Raw genomic sequence first — 23,680 nt, 5'->3', positions numbered from 1 at the left:
TTCAACCATGTTTCATGTAGCAGGGTTCTCAAGCGCTACAACAACATGACATTGTCCTCATGACTCATTCTAGTTTATCAACGTGCCTCCTAAAAGACAACTCTCAGGCTGACCACAGTAACTCAAGATATTGCCCAAGCAGTGAATCACACTGTGAGATCATTATCTTCTCTATCCCATCCCTCTACTCCTACTGGTATAGTTTAAGCCTGCAGTCTACTACTAACTCTTTCATTTACTATTAATTAATTAATCAATCATTTAACTTGACATATAACGTTGTACTTGTTTAAGGCATACAGCATCATAATTTTATATATGTCTATATTGCAAACTATAACTATAAGGTTATATATGTATATATTGTACAATAAGTTTAGTTGACCATCACCTCACATAGTTACAATTTTTGTGTGTGTGATGAGAACTTTAAAGATCTACTCTCAACAATTTTCAAATATACAATACAGTATCATTAACTATAGTCACCATGTTGTACATTGCATCCCCAGAACTTATTTATCTTATAACTTTTTTGACCACCCTCACCCATCTGCCCACCCCTGCCCCACCTCCTGCCTCTGGCAACCATCAATCTGGTCTCTGTTTCTATGAGTTCATTTTTTTCAGATATAAGTCAAATCACACAGTATTTGTCTTTCTCTGTCTGACTTATCTCACATAGCATAATACCCTCAGGATCCATCCATGTTGTCACAAATGGCAGGATTTCCTTCATTTTTATGGCTGAATAATATTCCACACCATATTTTCTTTATCCAGTCACGCATCTATGGACCCTTAGGTTGTTTCTGTGTATCGGCTATTGTAAATAATGCTGCAATGAACATTGAGGTGCAGATATCTTTTTGAGATGGTGATTTCACTTCCTTTGGATATATACCCAGAAGTAGAATTACTGGATCGTATGGTAGTTCTATTTTTAATTTTGGGGGGAAATTTTATATTGTTTTCCACAGTGGCTGTACCAATTTATATTCCCACCAACCGTGCACAAGGGTTCACTTCTCTCCACATCCTCAAGAACAATTATCTCTTATCTTTTTGATAATAGCTGTTCTAACAGGTGTGAGGTGATATCTCATTGTGGTTTTGATTTGCATTTCCCTGATGATTAGTGATGTTGAGTACCTTTCATGCATCTGCTGGCCATTTGTATGTCTTCTTTGGAAAAATGTCTATTCAGTTCTGCTGCCCATTTTTTAATCAGATCACCCTATTAACTCTTAATTAATTGATTAAATCAATCAATACTACTTGAGGATATATATATATATATATATTTTTTTAAACCAATATCTTTTTTTTTTTTTATAAATTTATTTATTTATTTATTTATTTTTGGCTGTGTTGGGTCTAAGTTTCTGTGCGAGGGCTTTCTCCAGTTGTGGTGAGCGGGGGTCACTCTTCGTCGTGGTGCGCGGGCCTCTCACTGTCGTGGCCTCTCTTGTTGCGGAGCACAGGCTCCAGACGCGCAGGCTCAGTAGTTGTGGCTCACGGGCCTAGCCGCTCCGCGGCATGTGGGATCTTCCCGGACCGGGGCACGAACCCATGTCCCCTGCATTGGCAGGCGGATTCCTAACCACTGCACCACCAGGGAAGCCCTATATTATTTTTAATTAAGTCAATTTCTAGTTAAATTGTTATTTTGTGAGAGAAATAAACAGACATCTTTTGTTTTCTGAATGGATTAAAGACCCTGGAAGGTCTTTACAGGACAGGCAAAGAAGAACATAAAGACTGATCTCATCCAACATTTGTATAAACAAAATAAGGTAAGAAAACCAGGGATTTAGCTTGAACAAATGACCAGATTTTATTTGGAATCATCAGCCCAGTAGGGGATTAGTCAATGTACGGCCTCCATGGATGAATGCCTTTAAGGAGTGTATATCTAAAGACACAACCAGTTTTATTTATTTTTTTATTGGAGTATAGTTGCTTTACAATATTGCGTTAGTTTATACTGTACAGCAAAGTGAAGCAGCTATACGTATACATATATCCCCTCTTTTTTGGATTTCCTTCTCATTTAACAAGATAAGCCCCAGGAAATATTTGATTTTTTAAAAATTCCTAATTAAAAAATATTAGAATGAGGTTTAAGTGGCATATTACTTATAGTTGGGCAGAAAAACGTGGTTAATTTAAGCGGGTCAATAACAGTTAAAGATTTCTTTGGAAAGTTACCAAATTGTTCCTGGATGTTTGTTTCCAATAATAGTGAGATCACTAAAACTATCTACTTCATTTATCAATGTTTGTGCTGAACTGTTTCTGTAAAGAGTGTGTTAGCATTTTTAGAATTATCAGCAAGCGGAAATGTGTGTTGATTTCTCCTGTGGGAAGCCTTGCTGCTCAGTGGACCAACATACCACACACAGCCCACCTGGCAGAAGGTGCCCTGACTACAGACAAAGCTCCTTGTGAGAAGGTTTTGCATAAACAGCCTTGTAAACCCTGCTTTCACAATGTAGTGTTAAATTCCACATCTGGTTGGTGAAAGTAAAAGGATGATTTTGTAGAAGCAGTAATTAGTTATTCTGACCAAATTTTCAGAATTTGGTCTTCACTTCAAGGGAAATTGTGCTGCCTATTCCAGCAGCTAGAGTCAGGGCTACTGCTAGCTCAAATGCAAGCTAGAAAAGAGACAGACACAAATCCACACTAGGCTTCCTGGCTTAACAAGAGGACCATGGGCTGGCCTTCAGCCTCTTTCACCCTTAATTAGTTATCTATTGCCAGAATAACTGTGTAACAAACCACTCCAAAACTTAGTGGATTAAAATAATAGCCATTTGTTATTTCTTGTGAAACTATGAGTTCTCTCGTCAATTCTGCTGATATGGGCCAGTCTTGCCTTATCTCAGCTGGGTTTGCAATTCATCTGCAGTCAGTACCCGATCGGCTGAGGGTTGGCTGATCTACAATAATCTTGGCTGGCTTAACTTATCTCTGCCCCATATGGTCTCTCAACCCCCAGTACATCAACCAAGGTTTGATCTCATGGCAGAGGCTGGTGTCCAATAGAGCAGAAGCTGCAAGTCCTCTTGAGGTCTATGCTTGAACATGGCACACCATCACTTCTGTCACATTCTATCAGCTAAAGCAAGCTACAAAGCCAGCCTAGACTCAGGGGAAGGAATAGACTCCAATCTTGATGGGAGAAGTTTCAAAATCACATTGCAAGGGATATGGATGTGAGGTGAAGATTTAGGGCCACGCTTGCAATCAGTCTACCACATACTCCATCAATAAGGCTTAAGTACGTCTGGCTATAGTCCACAAAACTTGACTTTGCTAGACAATTGGATAGGTAAAATAATAGCCAAAGTTTTTTGCCTGATTGATTTCTTTTTTAAATTTTTAATTTTTCCAGTTTTATTGAGAAAGGATTAACATACATCACTGTATAAGTTTAAGGTATACAGCACGATGATTTGATCTGCATATATTGTGAAGTGATTGCCACAATAGGTTTAGTTAACATCCATCATCTCGTATAGATACAATAAAAAGCAAAGAAAAAATTCTCCTTGTGATGAGAACTCTTAGGATTTACTCTCTTAACAGCTTGCCTGTATAACATACAGAAGTGTTAACTATAATCATCGTGTTGTACATGACATCCCTGCTACTTATTTATCTTATAACTGGAAATTTGTACCTTTTTACCTCCATTCTCCAATTCCCCCTCCCCTCCTCCCCACCTCTGGTAATCCCATGTCTGCTCTCTTTTACTAGGAGTTTGGTGGGGATTTTTTTGTTTCTGTTTTTAGGTTTGACATATAAGTGAGATCATATAGTATTTGTCTTCTCTTTCTGACCTATTTCACTTAGCATAATGCCTTCAAGGTCTATCTATGTTGTCACAAATGTCAAGATTTCATTCTCTGTTATGGCTGAATAATATATATATATATATATACACACACACACACACACACACACACACATACATAACTTTTTTTTAATTGAAGTATAGTTGATTTACAATGTTGTGTTAGTTTCTGCTGTACAGCAAAGTGATTCAGTTATATATATGTACACATTCTTTTTTATATTCTTTTCCATTATGGTTTATCACAGGATATTGAATATAGTTCCCTGTGCTATACAGTAGGACCTCGTAGTTTATTGATTCTATATATAGTAATTTGCATCTGCTAACCACAAACTCCCAATCCATTCTTCCCCCACCCCCTCCCCCTCGGCAACCACAAGTCTGTTCTCTAGGACTGTGAGTCTGTTTGTTTCGTATATAGGTTCATTTGTGTCATATTTTAGATTCCATATGTAAGTGATATCATATGGTATTTGTCTTTCTCTTTCTGACTTACTTCATTTAGTATGATAATCTCTAAGTCCATCCATGCTGCTGCACATGGCATTATTTCATTCTTTTTCATGGCTGCATATTCCATTGTATATATGTACATATGTACCACATCTTCTTCATCCATTCATCTGTCAATAGACATTTAGGTTGTTTCCATGTCTTGGCTACTGTGAACAGTGCTGCTACAAACATAAGGGTGCATGTATCTTTTTGAATTATAGTTTTGTCTTGATATATGCCCAGGAGTGGGATTGCTGAATCATATGGCAACACTATTTTTAGTTTTCTGAGGAACTTCCATACTATGGTCTATAGTGGCTGCACCAACTTACATTCCCACCAACAGAGAGTTCCCTTCTCTCCACGCCCTCTCCCAAATTTGTTATTTGTAGACTTTTTAATGATGGCCATTCTGACTGGTGTGAAGTGTAACCTCATTGTAGTTTTGATTTGCATTTCTCTAATAATTAGCGATGTTGAATATCTTTTCATGTGCCTTTTGGCCATCTGTATGTCTTCTTTGGAGAAATGTCTATTTAGGATTTCTGCCCATTTTTTGATTGGGTTTTTTTTTTTTTTTTTTTGAGCTGTATGTGCTGTGCTGTTTGTATATTTTGGAAATTAAGCCCTTGTAGGTTGCACCATTTGCAAATATTTTCTTCCAGTATACAGGTTGTCTGTTCATTTTGTTTATGGTTTCCTTTGCTGTACAGGAGCTTGTAAGTTTGATTAGGTCCCCTTTGTTTATTTTTGTTTTTATTTCTATTGCCTTGGGAGACTGACCTAAGAAAACATTGGTACGATTTATGTCAGAGAATGTTTTGCCTATGTTCTCTTCTAGGAGTTCTATTGTGTCACGTGTTATATTTTAAGTCTTTAAGCCATTTTGAGTTTACTTTTGTGTATGGTGTGAGGGTGTGTTCTAACTTCATTGATTTACATGCGGCTGTCCAACTTTAACAGCACCACTTGCTTAAGAGAGTGTCTTATTTCCACTGTATATTCTTGCCTCTTTTGTCGAAGATAATTGACTGTAAGTGTGTGGGTTTATTTCTGGGCTCTCTGTTCTCTTCCACTGATCCATAGGTCTGTTTTCACGCAGCTTCTTTATCCATTCATCCACCGACGGGTACAGGTTGTTGCCATGGCTACTGCAAATAGTACTGCTATGAGTGTGGAGGTGCAGATAAAGCTAACACTTTATCCGCCTTAATTGACTCAACAAATATTTTTGGAACAGGTAGTATGTGCTCTGGGATGACAATGCTAAGCAAAAATAGACAGGATCCCTGTTTTCACAGAACCTGCCTTCCCGTTCTCCCATTTCCATTTTGGTAGTGTACAAGCAAATATGGTATTTTCACTTCACATTTCAAAAGGTTATATATAAAATCTGTTGACCTCTTTCAAAACTGTGAGTATAAGAATTGCCAGAAGGTTCATGACTAGAAAAGATCACTTATCAGTTCGAGGCTCTTCAAATTTGAGATAAGGTTGAGTCATGTTAAAAGTCAGTATTTGATACATGGTGAATTTCTTTCCCAGCATCAGCGATTGTGTCGATCTGAGTCCTTAAACCTTTTTAATCTGGCCACTGTTTTAAGTCTGCAGATTTCAAAAATCATGATATCTGACACATCTCTATTATTAAAATCAATTTTAAAGCATTATAAAAGGCATTTGCTCCAGAATTAGAAGCATCTTTAACAGCATCATTGAATTCTAAAGTTTGAAGTATCCTTGGAAATCATCTGATCCAAGGTCTTTATTTTACAGATAAAGAAGCCAATATCCAGAGAGGCAGACAATACCCAAGCTCCCTTATCCAGGCAGTAATAGAGCCAGAACCAGAACTTAGATCTCTTCTTTTCCATCTCAGCACTCTACCCATCATGACATGTGCCTCCTTCCCTCAGCTTTGACCGTATGCTTGAATGTTTTCATTACCCAGAGGTCTGTCCATCATCATGATTGAATCAGAGGAGAGCAAGAGTGGATGTGGGGAAAACAATGTTGCAGTGATTCAGGCAAGTCCAGTGTTCTGAAATGAGGATGTGGTAGAAGAGGTGGAGAAAGCTACACAGATTCCAAGTACGGTTGAAAGGACAGGATTCCTAGTATGGTTGAAAGGACAGGATTCTTAGAGTGAGGAAAAGAAAAGAAGCACGGGTGAAAATGGGGTTTCTGACATGAACAATGAGGAGGTTAGCCTAGAACTAGGCTAACAGGTGTGGAAATCAAGAGGTTGGTTTGCCCACTGACTTTGTGCAGCCTTCAACATGTCCAGTGGGGAATCTCCTTGAGGCAGTTATGGATACAGATCTGGGTTTCAGGATGGATAAATGCAATGAGTGCATTTGGCTCACTCTTTCAGCAAATGAGATGTGAACATCTGTGGTGCGTTGAGCATTGTACTGTGCCCAGAAAATGCAGTGAGCGGCAAGGCATGTTTGTATTTACTGTCATGGAGCTTCCGCAGTCACAGGACAGTGTAAGCCTGTGAGCATCCTGGTTGCATCATTCCTCATAGATGTCAAAGGTACAGCCACAGTGTACTGTAATTTGCCTCCAAAGGCCGAGTCATTTCCTGCAAATATCAAAAGAACAGACTTCACAGCGCTCAATGATTTGCCCAAAATCACATTAGCTGGGCAATGATAGAATGAGAGCCCTAAACTGCCTTTCCGAGGCTCACTTGTTCTCAGACTCTGCTCCTCCTTTCTCATCTCCTGCATAGTCTGGAGAGGAGTTTCTTATTACAAACCAGGTGGCCTTTATTTTTTGTTAAGTTCCTGTTGCAGCTCAAATTTTCATGAGTACTGAAAATGCATTTCAAGGATATAAACATGGATTCTCTCCCTTGCTCATGCATTAGACTGGCCACAGAGCATTCCACTTGACACAGCCAGGGCCAGTGGTGCTGAATGAATGAGACCCATGACTTGGGGCTCCTCTTCTTTGACGCTCTTTCCTCTCTTGTTTGAAGTAAATATCTTTGACCATCACACACCAATCATCTCTCAGGCTACAGGACTTATAGCAGAGGCTGTACCAAAGAGGATCTCGTAGTTACAGGATAGTGAGCCAAGAATTTACATTATAAAAGGTAATTTACGCAGAATTAGAAATTTATGGCAAAACATGAATTGTCTGACAGTCATTATCAGCTTTATCATCATCATACCTTCTATTTCTTGAATGCTGACTATGGGCCAGACACTGTGCTAAGACTAAGGTTTATGTAAAAGATTTTATTTAATCCTTACAATTTCCTTATTTGACAGAGGAACTGAAGCTTAAAGAGGTTAAGTAACTTAAACAAGGCACCACAGCTCCTGAGTATCGGAATTGGAACACAAATCTGTCAATTCCCTCCAAAGCATGCTCTTAACCACTAAACTAAATTCCTGTGCGTTCAACATTTTCTGCAAATGTGGTTTTGAAGGATGCTGTGCTCTTCTCGGAGCATCACATAAACTGTTCACCACAAGGGCTTCCTCTTTTGTTTGTCTGACCATCCATCGGCACTAGCTGGATGGTGAATGCAGATAGCAGTTTGCACATTGCCTGTGTTACAAACACTGCGTTAAGCAGTGGTAAAGGAACTTGGTGCTGGAGAGAACACAGAATTCAAGTTTCCAGAATATTTTATTTAAATTATAAGCTAATTTAATAATAATCAAAATCTCACCTGAGACAACAAGAAGTTGAACTGTAGATTGTTTATAATAATGCAAAGAAGTCAAGTGATATCTCCTTCATGCACAAGGGACAGGACAGGAAAAGAAATGCTGGACAAAGTCTGGGGAAAATAATCCACACCATTTGACATAATTAAATGAGAGTTAGATTGGTTTTAGCATACAATAATAAAATGAACCAACCAGAATGACTCAATTGGAGAAACCTATTGTATTTCAGTTTATATAAATTTTGAGTGGGAAAGAAATACCAAGAAAAATGATTTTTTAATGCTAAGAAAAATAGTGAGTGAAAATGTATTTATAATTTTGTTTGATTTTACATTCTCAAACTTTCTCTGCCTATTCATGACCTGAAATTTCAACCCCAAAGCATATGCACCATGTATTCTCTTTGGAGCAAGACAGCATGTAAAGAAAACAAATAGGATCTCCACATTTTGCAAAGTTGAATGCCTCAGGTTTTCAACAAAATATACAGAAATAATTTGGGTTTGAGTAGGTTTAGCCTCCTTATACCATGATCAGCCACTAGATGGCAAAATATGACATGAAATGGAGACTGCCCACGAAGTTGAAAGTCTGACTTGGAGTTGAGGTAGAGAAAGTTTGAGTTAGTGAAAACCTATAGTTGTATTATATTCATAAGGAGGTATAATATAGTCATTCTTAAGGTATGTACATTTCTTCTAATTAAAAACATTCACTGATTCATTCAAATTCTTGTCTAGAAGTCCTAAGGCTAAAACCCAGTTGACTGCAAGGATGGTTCTACTTCTTATCCCTGCCAGTCTCCCTCCCAGGGACTAACTACTTAACAATAAATATTTCTCAGTGCCAACCACCATTTTGCCTGGGTACTAATTATAATTATTTTCTGTCACAATCTCCATCACATTGCTTAGCATCTCTTCAGCAGTCTTCACTGCTTCAGCCTTGCATATTTGCTTGGACTGAGCCCAGATACGCTCACTCTTTTTGACATTTTTGACTCTTTTTACTCTTTGGGGAGCTAATGAACCCATTTCTCAGCAGTGCACCTAGTAGGATGCTCTATTTCCAGGTCCTAGCCTGAACCAAAATGAGCCCTAAGATGTGAGAGGAATGTTTTTTAAAAAAAAAAGGGGGGGGGTCACCTAAATGTTACAGGAGGGCTGATGGAGAGGAAGAGATGAAACTCAGACCAGTTAAGCAGCTTATTCAAAACTTCTTATCAATTATTGCTAAAAATAGAACCAGACACTCCTGAAATTTGACTGAGCACTCCATTTGGTCAATAGGATCTTTCTTTGATTGTTAAATGAAAGAAAGGAGTGGCAATTTGGAGGAAAAAGTGGACTTAATAATCTTTTCCAAGTGCTATCAGTGAAACTAGGAATAGAAAAAAGTTTTCTGTTGGCCTCTCAACTGTTTTGGGCTTAATAATTTCCATAATATTTGACACTCTGAAATTGAATCATGTTACTAGAATCTCTTGTTGGAGATTGACAAAGTGAAAGTTAGACTGAAATTTCCCGAAGTAAGTGGTGTTTGTGAGAAACCTCCTGTATAATCCATACTATGTGTCATTTTATACACAGACATATTATAAAATAGCCAAGGAAATTTCTTCCTGAAATCTTCCCTACCAGGAAACGTACCTCACTTAAACCAAACACATTTCCTTTGTGCCTGGCATATAACAGATGCTCTATTTGCACAAGGAAGGAAGGGAACAAGGAAGTAAGAAATGGAGAATAAGAAGGGAGATGAGAGAAAAAATATATTTATTAAAAAGATGTAAACAAATGCTTGTAAAATCATCAAGAAGCATACTTTCTTTGTCCAGTCGAGATGAAGAAATGTCAGCTCTCTTAGTATAAAATAATGTTTTAGGCTTGGCCATCATAAAAATTATTCCCTAATCATCTCTTTTCTAGACTAAACAATTCCAGCTCCTAAACCTTTCCCTCGGGACTTTCCTTGTTTTTGTGCTTATCCATATCAATTTTTGTATCTTTCCTAAAAGTCAAAGTTACTTGAGATTCTATTCCATTGCTCTTCATTATCCTTTTAAATGTTATCCTCTTTTGAGGAGATATTTATATAGTTAAACAAGAATCCAGATAAAATTTGTAAGTTTTTTAGGAGAAAGCATATTTTGAAGCTTATAGAAAAGTAGTTGTTATCTAAACAACTACTTTTTTACATACAAATCAATTTTATCAGAAATTTACTTTTTGTAAAGGATAAAATGGATTAATTATTGCATCTAGATTTCTCAGTCCCTCAACACAACACACACACACACACACACACACACACAGTTCCTATGCTATGAAAAATTAGTCATGCACAATAACATAATACTCACTTTTCCCATGATGATAATATTTAATGAGATAAACTATTAAAATATTTCTTACCCTGAGTTCATGAACTATACAAAGAATTTTTTAAAACATACACAAACTTAGAAAACTTGTTGGCAAATACTGTTGGGAATTTACAGATAAATTTTCCAGTTTAAGCAGTTTCCTATTTGTATATCAAATTGTTGTCTATGAACCACCTTCATCAAAATCACATTGCAGAAAGGTTCAGCAGTACTTCTCAAAAATTCTGATTTCTGGCCTCCATTCCAGCCCTACAGACTTAGAAGCTCTAGAGGTGGGATCCAGAAAATTGCCATACTCCTCAGATAACTCTTATGAATGTTTCAGTTACAAGGGATACTTATACCAAGCTTTCATCTTTTCACTTGAAGCAGTCCTTTTTTTTTTTTCCTTAGAATTATAAAGATTTTTTAAAGTTGGTATTTAAACAGTGATGGTAAAAATGTGAGTGGCTTGCTTCCTATCTATCAAACACCCTAGGTCTGGTTAGCAACCTGATTATTGTGAAGAGAGAATGTAATTGTGTTGCTAGGGATCTATAAGGTGCTTTGATCTCCCAGAGACTAGCTTTATTTTTGGATGTTGTTACAAGATTAATCCCACAGTCTCTTTTATAGTTCATTTACTTGGCCAAGTTTGCACCTCACATTGCAGTGAGTTTGATTTCTTCCTTTCGGTAGCTGTAATGTAAGACACTGTCTTTTGAATAAGGAAATGAGAATATTTATTTTCGGCTGGCCACCATCGGCCAGGGAGCTGAAAAGAAGGGAAAATAGTGCTGAGCTATAATTGCTAAGAGTCAGTGGTTTGAGTCTAGGAAACCCAAGATCTTGGGATCCCAAGAAGTGGGACTATAGTATTCTTAGTCTTCCAGTTTCCACCATTTAGGTCACCTCCAGTTTATTTGCTTTAAAGGGGGTCTACTGCAATTGTGATAGCTTAGAATTTGTCACCAGCAATCATGTGATAGTTTAGAATGTTGCCTATGTTTATACTATAATCTATCAATAAAGTTATTCTCTAAAATAAACTTCTTCACCACTTTTTAATATATTTTCTCATAAAATGAATATATTTTGAAAGTGCTGTGGCTGTGACTTACTAGATGTTTCTCTATGATAGTTTTCCTTTGATTTTTACTGACTTTCATTTTGTATTCTGTAAAAGGTTATTGATATTTGGATTTTGTATAGGTATATACTTTATCAAAAACTTTCAGATCCATGTGATTCTCACAACCACTCAAAAGATGGCAGGGAATGTACTGTCTATATTTCAATTTAAATAAAATTTAATAAATGTTATAATCATCACTATGAATTTTATCATTAGTAAAACATTAACAAGGATATTTTGGACATTGACTTTGGTATAAAGTTAAATTAACATAGAAAATATGTTTTATCTTGTGTTAATGCAGAAATTTATTAATGAAAAATCTCTCCAAATTGCATGAATCAAATTTCTTTTTATTCAGTGTGATATAAGGACAGAGCTTCAGGCTTCCCAGGCTTATCATACTATCTGTCATTAACACAGAATGTTGGGCAAGCTTGATTATGAGTAGGGTATGTGTCTCATTGTGCCCTACATTGCCCCATTTTACACCTGTAGCTCCAGCATTCCAAGAGTACTCATAAAGAACAATAGATTAGATGATCACTCATAATAAGTTATGAGTCCCTGGGCCACAATTTAATCAAATGTAACATGAGAGAATTTGACTACATGACTTAATGATAACTTCCAGCCCTAAGACTCAATGGAAGAAATCTCTGTGTTAATGTCATCTTATTTAATAACTGCACTGCTTGTCTCATAGGAGTATTATACTGTTGTTGAAGAAGATACAGGAAGTTAGGCCAAATAGATACAAGGGTCCCAATTCATTTGGAGGTAGAAATACCATCTGAAGTTGATTGCTTGGAAACTGAAACATATTTTGCCCTATAAACATGTTACAAATTATTATTAAATTTCAAAGTTCATTCAAAACATCTTTAGGGGGACTACTCTGAAAAACATGAGAAGTGGATATAGTCAGCCAACCTCCAGAGAAGGGCTGTGTAGTGATAGCTGTACATTCAGGCAACTGCAAGCCAATCACAGGTGCGGGTCACAAAGAATGGACAAAGGCAAATCACAGTCTCTGATGCAGGAAGAGGCCTTTGATTTCTTGACAGGATAATGACACAACATGGGTTAATTTCCCTTGGGAATGATAACCAGATGCGTTTCAGAGTGTTGGACCTAAACCCCTTGTGAGATATGATTGATAAGCTTTTTCCAGACACCAAAGAAGCTAATGAAATGGAGTAACTTCCATTCCTCCCCCAACAACCCAACCCACGTCCTCCTGATCTTACCCAGTCACACCGTCCTCATTTTGGACATCTCTATTTCTCCACCAGGAGATCTCAAAAAGCCGAAGATAAAGAAACACCTTCAAAAGTGCTCCCTTCTAGGTTTGACGTAAATACACTACCATGTATAAAATAGCTAGCTAGTGGGAACGTGCCCGTATAGCACAGGGAGCTCACCTCAGTGCTCTGTGACGACCTAGATGGGTGGGATGAGGGGGGGTGGGAGGGAGGTCCAAGAGGGAGGGGGTATAGTTATACATAGAGCTGATTCACTTCATTGTACAGCAGAAACTAACACAACATTGTAAAGCAATTTTACTCCAATAAAAAAAAAAAAAGTGGTCCCTTCTATCCAAGCTCTACAGCAGGAAAGGAACTTGATTTTGATCTGAATCTCTTCGTTTGGCCAACAGGACCTGGAAGTTTTGTTAGTGGTAGTGATCCCTGTTGCTTCTTCCAGTGAGTAGAGAGCTCTTCCCTTTCCTCCCCTCAAGGGTTTCCTCCAATCAGAATAAGGCGCGATGACCCAACGCAAGGTCCACCTTCCTAAGGAACCTCTCCCTTTATTTGTATATGAGGACTATTTATAAACCTGATGTTTTAAATCAAGGAATACTTGAATTATGCCAGTGCCAAATGCCAAAATATAGCAGGAGTATTATTCTTATGATGGTAGTGGCCATATTGCTTTGCGTGTGTTTGTGTGTTTTCACTTGACGAATTTCTGCTATGAATTTTTCTTGTGATTTACCCCACTTCTAGGAAAATTGAAATTCAAATATAGAGATTCTTTTTGTGTGTTTTGGATTCCTAGACTGTTTTATTTAATCAAACTTATAGCAAACCAATTAATCAAGGTCATAAATTGAGAGATGAGGTTCTGGAGATGTCATTCATTATGCTGCAGAGTGATGTCACTTTTTTTTTTTTAATATTTTTATTTATTTGGTTGCACCGGGCCTTAGTGGTGGCAGGCGGGCTCCTTAGTTGTGGCACATGAACTCTTAGTTGCGGCATGCATGTGGGATCTAGTTCCCTGACCAGGGAACGAACCTGGGCCCCCTGCATTGGGAGCGCAGAGTCTTATCCACTGCGCCACCAGGGAAGTCCTCTGACATCACTTTTTTCTCTTCCCTGTCACTAACTAGCACTGTCCTCACCCAGGAACACATTCCATGAATGTTGAATACCCGACCTGAAGGGAGCATGGAGCAGATCCAAAGTTTGTCCTTTTAAGCAATTTCAGTACCTAGAACAATCCTGGAAGAAGGAATAATTAACGAGCTTTTTTTCTCAATGAATTCTGCTATGCATGTTTCTCTATAATGATTAAAACAATGCAAAGTGTCTGCTGTTCAAGCCTATAAGATGAATTTAATTAAAGCAAGGAAACAGACAAAAAATAAAATTCTCTTTAAGCTCCCAGGAGATAGAAAACCATGCCAGTTTGATTTGGGAATATTTAACACATTTGAGAACGTAAACACATCTATTATGATACCCCTATTTAAAATAACTGTTTTATTTGGAAACAAATCGCCCCTGGCTCTAATTTGAGTTAGGCATTAAAGTGAATTGATGTCACTAAACTAGGTTTATTAGGTAGGACACTGGCCTTTTATTAAAATGATTGTCTTTTCTAATATTTCCACGTGAACATCTCACAGGCACCTCCAAATGGAATCTATTCCATTCTTCCTGTGCACTCCTGACACCTCAAAAACTGTTCCTTCCAGTGTTCCTTATTTCAATCATTGACACTGCTATCCTCCCAGGTGCTCAAGCAAGAAACTTTAGCGTCACCTTCAACCTCTCCATCTTAATTAGGAAAGCTTGGTGAGCAGAAGAGCCACGTTTCTTATTTACCACCACAAACAAGTCACTGTTGATTAAACGTTTAAGTGAATTTGCGATTACCCATCTACTTACTCTTAGGCAAGACACAACCTTTCTAAACTCCAGTTTCTTCATCAATAAATTCATAGATATGGACTATAGAAATAACTCTGAGATTCTCTAATACCGTGCTGCAGCTGCATTCATACACGGCTTTCTCAGCAAAAAGTTGATAGTCAGTTAGTTGCCAACACTTTTTACATGTAATTTTCCTGTAGCTTGGTTTCCTACTCCACATGCTTTCCAAAGTGTCCTGCATTGGATTCTATTATAGCATTTATCATTCTGAAGTACAACTTTCTGTTTATTATCTACCCTTCCAGTAAATGCTGAGATTCCTGAAAATTAAAATTCACACACACAGATTATGGCCTTTATCACTTACCTGTCCTCCCTAGCATAGCACTTTTCATATATAATAGAACACACAAAACAGATTTGAAAGCATTTCGAGCTCTCCATTCACACTGGCCACCCTAGTCTAAGCCGCCCTCATTCCTCCCCAGGATGACTGAAAAGCCTCTTTAGCTGTCTGCTATCAACACCCTTACCTCCTTGTATCCCAGAGAGCAGCCAGAGTGATCTGCCTAAAACCCTCCCTTAGCTTCCCATTGCATTTGTAAAAGGCTCTAAAGTCCTTCTCATGGCTTTACAGTTGCCCACTGCCTACCTTTACGATCTCAGCTCCTGCCACTCTTGCCTTTGTTGATCTGCTGCAGACATGCCAGCCTCTTTTCAGTTCCTCCTCCCTGCCTCAGGACCTTTGACCATGCTGTCCTATCTGCCTGGAATCCATGGAACTTAGCTCCCAGAAAAAGATATATGATATACCTTGAATATTATTGCAGGAAATTGTCTTCAGAAGTAGCACATTAACCCTTTCTTAAGCTCTTCTCCCCATAGTTCCTTTTCTAAAAAGGATAAGAAATTAATAACGTATTGCATTTCTGGAGTATGTTTGTCCACAGTTAGCTAAATGAAATTTCAAAATTTTTTCAAGTCTACAGCGAAATTATCATCCACTTCTGATGAAATGCAACCACTTCTGGGGTAAAATATCATAGAGCTTGAAACTTTTATTATACTATACACTGGCATTAGAATTACCCATGAAGAATACCCAAAGGTCGTCACTTAAATAGCCTCTTCTTTGTAGAAATCATAGAATATCCTTCTTGACTTTTATTCAGCTCATAAGATCCTATTATACTTCTATCACCAGACTAGAGAGCAACACACTGTCTCATTACTAAAAGGTAGAGAGTTTACACCTCATAAAGCAGCATGACATTCATGGGGAAATTTCTCAGTGATGATTTCAAATATTTCCGAGAAGATAATGTCTTAAGGAGAAAAAGCAATCGCTCTGACCTGGTGCTTTCTCGATTTGAAGATTTCAGGAACATGTAATCAGTCCTATAGCTTTAATAAGTGTTTTTCTGCTGCCAGTGAAATCATGTTTTGGTTTCTTTTTCACTTGCTTAGGAAACCTAGAAATAGCATCTGCAATACTGTCAGTTGGTTTATACTTAAAATCAAGCCCCCTCTCATGAGACTGAGTGCTATCTTTTACCAAAGCAGTCTTGAATTTGAGGGAAGTTATATGGGTTAGAGGCTATTGGAAGCTTCTTTTCAGGTATTTGTCGCCCATGTTCTGTAAGTACTGATGCCAGAGGGAGGCTCTGCAATCACTAAATAACAGAGGCTCTTACGTGGGCATAAACAAAGGCCGCGGCCCAAACACCAACTGTCAGAAGCTTCCGAACCTGATGTGAATTGTTCTAAACTCACTATATAGAAATGGAAACAACAGAGACCTTGACCCTTGAAGTACCTGGGAAAGTGGCAGACTTCCTACTGGTCACTCGGGGCCTCTGTGTGCTCTGCCCTGCAGATGTGTTTATGAAAGGATTAGTTCTCCTGACAACTATCTGGGTTTTGATTTAGGAACTGAATAGGACTCTGCCATGGAGAGCCACTGGATCACAGACAGTGTGTTCTTTTAATTTACTTCCATAAACAGGCAAAAATTGAAGTCAGCTGTCAGCAAAGACCAAATTAAAGAGCTGAGTGTCAGAGCCACAGTTAAATCAAGATCAGTTTTTGAGGTGGAGGTGGTGGGAGCTTGGGTTTTTAAGCTTCCAAAGAAGATATGCTATTAGGTACCAAGCTAAGACTTTCACTCTGTGGTTTAGATGTCCTGTGCATTGTTTACTTTTCAAAAAATTAGATTTAGACTGAAACTAATATCATCCCTAAAAAACTTTCCTTACTTAAATGATGTACAGGATCTCGAAGTATAATACAATAAATGTGCAAACCATAACCATCCCTAAGATAATTATGACAAATATAGCTCAGTCTTCTAGGCTTGTGGGCTGTGAATCTCCTTAATATGGCTCATCACAATCTCCTAATGCTTCCTTTAATGATTTTAATGATTAATTCTGTCCCGGTATTTTTTGCTGCTCTTGTTACCTCACAGTGACCCTGCTTTTGTGCCGGTATGCTGGGACAGGACATTGTCATTGTGACTGGAGGAGGAAGGTCAGCAAAATCTCAAGCCTGGAACTTTCAATAGTTCAGTAAATAGTACACACATTTATCATGTCTGTTAAGTTAGGTGCAGACATCTCTGGCTATGTGCGATGCCTTAAAATTTGGTTAACATCAGTAAAGTGTAATTGGGGCAATATTGCATAGTGGTTAAAGTACATTGGCTGTGGAGTCAGATTTGGGTCTGATTGTCAACTTGGCCATTTAATAACAAACTAGTGCATTTCTTTGAATTTTACTTTTCTCATTTGTAAAATAAGGATAATATTTCATAAGATTATTTTGGAAATGAAATATAATGTATATCATGTGCCATAAAGCGAGGCATGTGGAAGGCATTCAATAAAATAGTTATTCTCATTATTTTATTATTAGCTCAATTCAATAAATAGATTGTCAGGACCTGCTAGGTGTCCAGTGCTGTGGGCTACACAAAAGAAGTGTGAAATAGTGTTCCTGTCCTGAAGAAGTTTATAATCTAGTTGTTTGTTTTAATTATGGAAATAAGCTATAGTGCCTGGAAAAAGCAATGTTACTTTTGAGGGAAGTGTTACATGAGTGGGAGGAAAAACAAGGGATCAGAGAAAGAAGAGGACAGTGTGAACTGAGAGTGGAGAAACACTGCATGGAATATGTCAGAATAATGATGAATCTTGAGGAGTGGCCCTTCTACGCGTGCAGAAGTGACTCTTTGGGTATGCAGAGGGAAGTCCTGATTTGAATTTGGTGACATGGGTTGGAGAGGGTTGTATTACTCTGCATTCAAAGATGCAAGGACTTTGGAGAAAAGAAAGGTTGGGAGATTGCCTCCTGAGAGTGAGGAGCTGGTGGGGGTGGGTGATGAGCAAACAGCATATCAGGAAATGGATATCCAATAGTTCCTTCTAAGTTGTTTGAATTAATGCAACATGTGAAATCCATCTCCCCTAAAAGGTGAGTAAAATCTGTGCTACACAAAGCCCATAGGCATCAGTTAACTTATGTATCAGTCAGCTACTGGGTCAGCTGGGGGCTGGCTGGTGTAGGATAGTTCGACTGGGACGGCTTATCTCTGCTGCATGTGGCCTCTCATTCTTCAGCAGATGAGACCAGACTGGTTCATGAACATGGTATTGGCAGGGCCGAGAGAGAGAGAGAGAGAGAGGGAGAGACAGAGAGACAGAGAGAGACAGAGACAGAGATAGAAAGCAGAAGCACTCAACGTCTTTTGAAGCCTGATCTTGAACTGGCACACTATCATTTCCCAGCTTTCTGTTGGCCAAAGCAAGTCACAAGTATAGTGCAGAATCAAGGGGTAGGCAAATTGTCCCCACTCTTGATGGGAGGAGTTGCAAAGTCACAGTGTTAAGGGGTGAAGATACAGGAAGAGGAATAATTGTGGCCATTATACAAACAATTTACAGTGTCTTACTTGAGTAATTTTCTCATGGAAATGTAAAAGAACTTTGCTGAATGCTTTGTGGAATAAGAACAGCATGCTCAGAAAGCTGAACCAGCTCAGTAGAATAAACACCGCTGAGCCAGTACTGACCATGAGAATGTAAGTCATTTGTGAAGTCACCAAAGATTTGGAGTGAGTATTACACTTTCTATGTCATGGAATGGGGCACTGAGCCAATCTTACCGTAGCTCTTAAGGGACACTGTGACAGCATGTCAGAGATAACTTAGAGATGCGTATTATGAATGTCCAAAAAGTTACTATAGGATATGGTGTGCTACTGTTTTATTTGACCATGGAAAATTTCTTTCCCTCCCCTCCCCTTCCCTGCCCTTCTCTGCTCTACCCCTCTCCTGTCCACTCTTCCTCTTCTCTGCTCTCCTGTCTTCTCCTGTCTTCCCTTCCCATCTTTACCCCCCTCCTCTTCTCACAGGACTAGGAAGTGGAAATAGTACAAGAAAGGGTTTAGAATATAAAAATGAAGCACTTGACCCAAGCTTGTAGGCAGTAGCCTGTCTTTGGAAGATTTGAGACACAAAGTTTATGATTGAATTTGGAAGTGTTCGTCTCCTGACAGCATTGTTTGGTAGATCAGAAGGAAGCCCTATTACTGAAAGTGGAAAGTAAGTTATCCTAATAGTTTCTAAAAGAATCCAGACAGACATGAAACAAAGCTGTACCTGTCTTCTGGTACCCAGACACCAAGACATTCAACAAATATTTGTTGACCGACTGCTCTGGGGACACCCATGTGGACTTGGATGATTTTCAAAGGGATTCAACCAACAAGAGGCCCAAATCAGGCTTCATTTTGTAGGAGACGTTGCCCATATGTTTTTTACCCTCCAGTCATCAGAAGCATGGATTCAAATGTCAGTAGTGTCTACTTGATTCAGATATATATTTTTTAATGATAGGTGAGAGGCTCTTTTAAGTCCAGACTTCATAAAGATAACAAAAGAAAGTAGGTAAGAATGCTTGAACCCTCCCTATGGAATGAACTAAACAGTTAAATAAATAGTTAACATAAACACACATACACACCCATCATACTAAGCAGTTGTAACTACTGTATAATTCCATTACAAATTCCAATCACCCTTTATTATGATATCAGTGGCTTTAAGAACCAGTCCTAGTCCTGTCCATAGTAATGTATATGACTGCTTTATTTCTGCATCCTTCATTTGTCCTGGTTGGCATCCATCTTTGTTAATTCTGTCTCTCATACTGGTCCATAAAAAAAGTTTCACTTTCTTATATTAGGATTGTACATAGGCAAGAATACATGAAGGAATCATAGTTGCTTTGTCCAACAAATAGAATCTATATCAACTACTTTTTTCAACACTCGTTATTTCTGTTCCTATGTTGCTATTATACAGATATGCACTGGAAACTCAAGCCCGATTCATTCTGCAGATTACACCTGTTGTGTCTGGCCAACTGCTCTGAATTGGCCTGCTGCAAGATGTCTCTACTCTAACAAGAGAGGGTTTATAGACATTTCTGAATTTAGACTACAAGGGCCCAAAAAAGAATTCTATTGTGGGTGCTGATTCAAAAGTTCCTCTCTCCTCGTTTTCCCCAACATAATATTTATAATTCAGTTTCTTCCTAGTGATTTCCATTGTGGCACTCTAAAACTTACCCCTGACCTCTCCCCAAGCAGCCCTGGTTGTGGTTTAAAACGTGAATACTTTGTTAGATGATTGGTTTTTAACCATGTCATGTTCATTCTAGGAAGCAGACACACATTCATATACACCATCAATAAAAGCTAATAATTAATAATGGCAAACATTTATTGAGAGTCTACTGTGTGCCAGGCACTGTGTTAAGAACTTTATGACACATTAACTAGTTTAATTTATATACCAAACCTAAAGTTTATCCTTTCACTCACTATCTAGAGTCATCTTTTATAAGTGTAAATCTGACCAATCAACCTGCTTAAAGTACTTTTAGAGTAAAATCGTTTTTATCATAGTCTACGAAGTCCCTCATCATCTCCCCTTTGCCCATCTCCCCAGCTTTATTCTCTCCCTTGCTCACACTAGCTTTCTTTCCCTTCAACTGCCAACCTCATTCCTGACTCACTGCCTTTGCATCTGGATTTCCATCATCCTCTTCCCTAGACTTTCTCACAAGACTGCCTTGTTTGTATCATTTAGCTTTTTAGCTCAAGTGTCATTTCTCTGGAGAGGCCATCTTGGCCCATCCTAACTAAAGTATCATGCCATCTCCCTCTATCACTCTTCCTCTATTCCATTGCTCTGTTCTATGTTCTTCATAGAACATGGCATTATCTGAATATATCTGCTGTATTCGTTTGTTTACATACTTCTGTCTGTCCATCCCTGGTCAAATGTTAGCCTCAGTGAATGCAATATTTTTATCTGTCCTCTTTATAGCTCTGTCCTCTGTACCTAGAACAGAAAATATTTTTGAGTAAATGAACACTTAATGATGGCAGTGGATTAGTTTTCTCCCAAATCATGGAGACATGTTTGTGCTAGGTAATTTATCCACAGTCACACAGATGATGAGTTTGATCTTGGACAAGTCACTTAACCCTAATATGAACTCAGGGCTTCTCAAGTCCAAATCCCATGCCTTTAACACCTAGGCTACCCTGTATGAAGTTATGTATAAAAACTGAACAGTTCTACCCCACTTTCAGTAATAATTGACTGGGTAAACTGATATGAAATGAAGATACTTTATTCTCCTACCTTATTCTGGTCTGAAAAGAAGCGGACCTAAATATTCTGCATTGTCAGAGAACTTGGCTTTTACTAAGGAGAACCTGCCAAGGAAGGCAGGGAGAAGAAGAAAGAAAGTAAACTAACATATTTTTAGTCCCTGCCATTTGTGAGCCATGTTGTAAGTGTTATGATGATTAACACCTACACTACGTGTGACAAACACCATTGTACAGATGAAGAATGGAGATTTGGAGAGTTAAAAAACACACAACTTGGTAATAGTAGAGTATGACTCCCGTTCTATAAAACTCCAAAGTCCATGAATCTCCCACCATGCCACTGGCTTAATGAGTGTTAGCTATGTAGTTAAGAGTAAAATGTGAAGATTTTTACTGTTAACACCACCTACATTTCTTCTTTGTCACTGACATTTGAATATTCCCAGGATATATTTCTTTATCAAAAACCTGACTTCCCTCTTGTTCAGTAATAATAAAAAGTTATGCTAAATTAAATAAAGCCACATTACTTAAATAGACTCACCAGAAACAAGCCAAAAACGCTGGACAGTGCTTAGCAGTGGATGCAATTCTGAATCTCCCAGGCAATTAAGGAATTTATTTTTCCCTGAGGTGATATAAAACATAAGCCATCTCCTCTTTTATAAAATAAATCAAGCCAGATCTGTGCAGCAATCTTACCTAGATCTCAACAACTGGTCCCAAATCAGTCAAGTTCCTTTTTTTTTTTAATTTATTTATTTTATTTATTTATTTATTTATTTATTTATTTATTTATTTATTTATTTATTTATGGCTGTGTTGGGTCTTCGTTTCTGTGCGAGGGCTTTCTCTAGTTGCAGCAAGCGGGGGCCACTCTTCATTGCGGTGCGCGGGCCTCTCACTATCGCGGCCTCTCTTGTTGCGGAGCACAGGCTCCAGACGCGCAGGCTCAGCAATTGTGGCTCACGGGCCTAGTCGCTCCGCGGCATGTGGGATCTTCCCAGACCAGGGCTCGAACCCGTGTCCCCTGCATTGGCAGGCAGATTCTCAACCACTGCGCCACCAGGGAAGCCCAGTCAAGTTCCTTTCTAACTGAAGTCTAGGTTTGAAGCTCCTCTTATTTTCCTGGAATGTGAACCAAGGAACTACACACAGATGTCGGATGACCAGCCTAGAACCATCAAAACTTGAAATTGACATGGGAAATTCTACTTGAGGAAATATCCATTTTCCTGGTTTCTCGGGATCCTGAATGAGGGTTTTCCTGAATTTAGAGAACTGAGGGCAATTTGTCCTTAACAATGCTCGGGCTCCCCATGGAACCAGTGCTTTCAGACAGTGGCAAGGTGAAAGTTATTTCAGTGCCCTTGCTCAGAATTGTGTTCATTAGAAACAAGACCGTATAAAAGATGCTTGCAGTTGACAGCATCTCTCCCTGTCAGCAACTTCTCATTTCCTGATGAAGCATCAAATCTCCCATCCTCATGGGAGCAGAGCTCTTACTTCATCCACAACATCTATCTTTTGGCAAGCTGCTCACCCTGGACTTAAACTCTTTTGAAACTGTTTCACTTCTTCCTCAGATTTCCAAAGGAAAGTGCTTCCCTGCAAGTGCTCTCCTGGCAGTCTTTCTCTCTTACTTGAGAAGACACATTTGGACACTGTTCCAGACAGCAGGTTACCCATGACAATGAGCAGCAAACAAAGCTCAGATTTGAAGGCATGGAGAGTGATGAAACACCATGTTGTTGGCTGCCTCCCTGCCAGAACCAGCTGTTCCCTCCGCATAATCCACATCACAATGATAGCCAACAGAGAGCTCTCCAGAGCATTCTGCCGAAAGCCAAGCTCCAGGGTCGTCTGGTGCCACGGAGCACCCATCACACTTCTATTAATGCAGGAGATTGCTGTAAAAGCATAAAGGCACCTTATGTTCTCTGCTCCTTTCAATACAATACTCTTCTTTCTGAGGTTTATAAACAAAAAAGAAGGGCTTCCCTGGTGGCGCAGTGGTTGAGAATCTGCCTGCCAATGCAGAGGACGCGGGTTCGAGCCCTGGTCTGGGAAGATCCCACGTGCCGCGGAGCAACTCGGCCCATGAGCCACAACTACTGAGCCTGCGCATCTGGAGCCTGTGCGCGGCAACGAGAGGCTGCGATAGTGAGAGGCCCGCGCACCGCGATGAAGAGTGGCCCCTGCTTGCCACAACTAGAGAAAGCCCTCGCACAGAAACAAAGACCCAACACAGCCATACATACATACATACATACATAAATAAA

The sequence above is a fragment of the Balaenoptera musculus genome, chromosome 17 (genome assembly GCF_009873245.2).
Source record: "Balaenoptera musculus isolate JJ_BM4_2016_0621 chromosome 17, mBalMus1.pri.v3, whole genome shotgun sequence".
Classification (NCBI taxonomy): domain Eukaryota; kingdom Metazoa; phylum Chordata; class Mammalia; order Artiodactyla; family Balaenopteridae; genus Balaenoptera; species Balaenoptera musculus.
Note: the sequence above shows the minus strand (reverse complement) of the source record.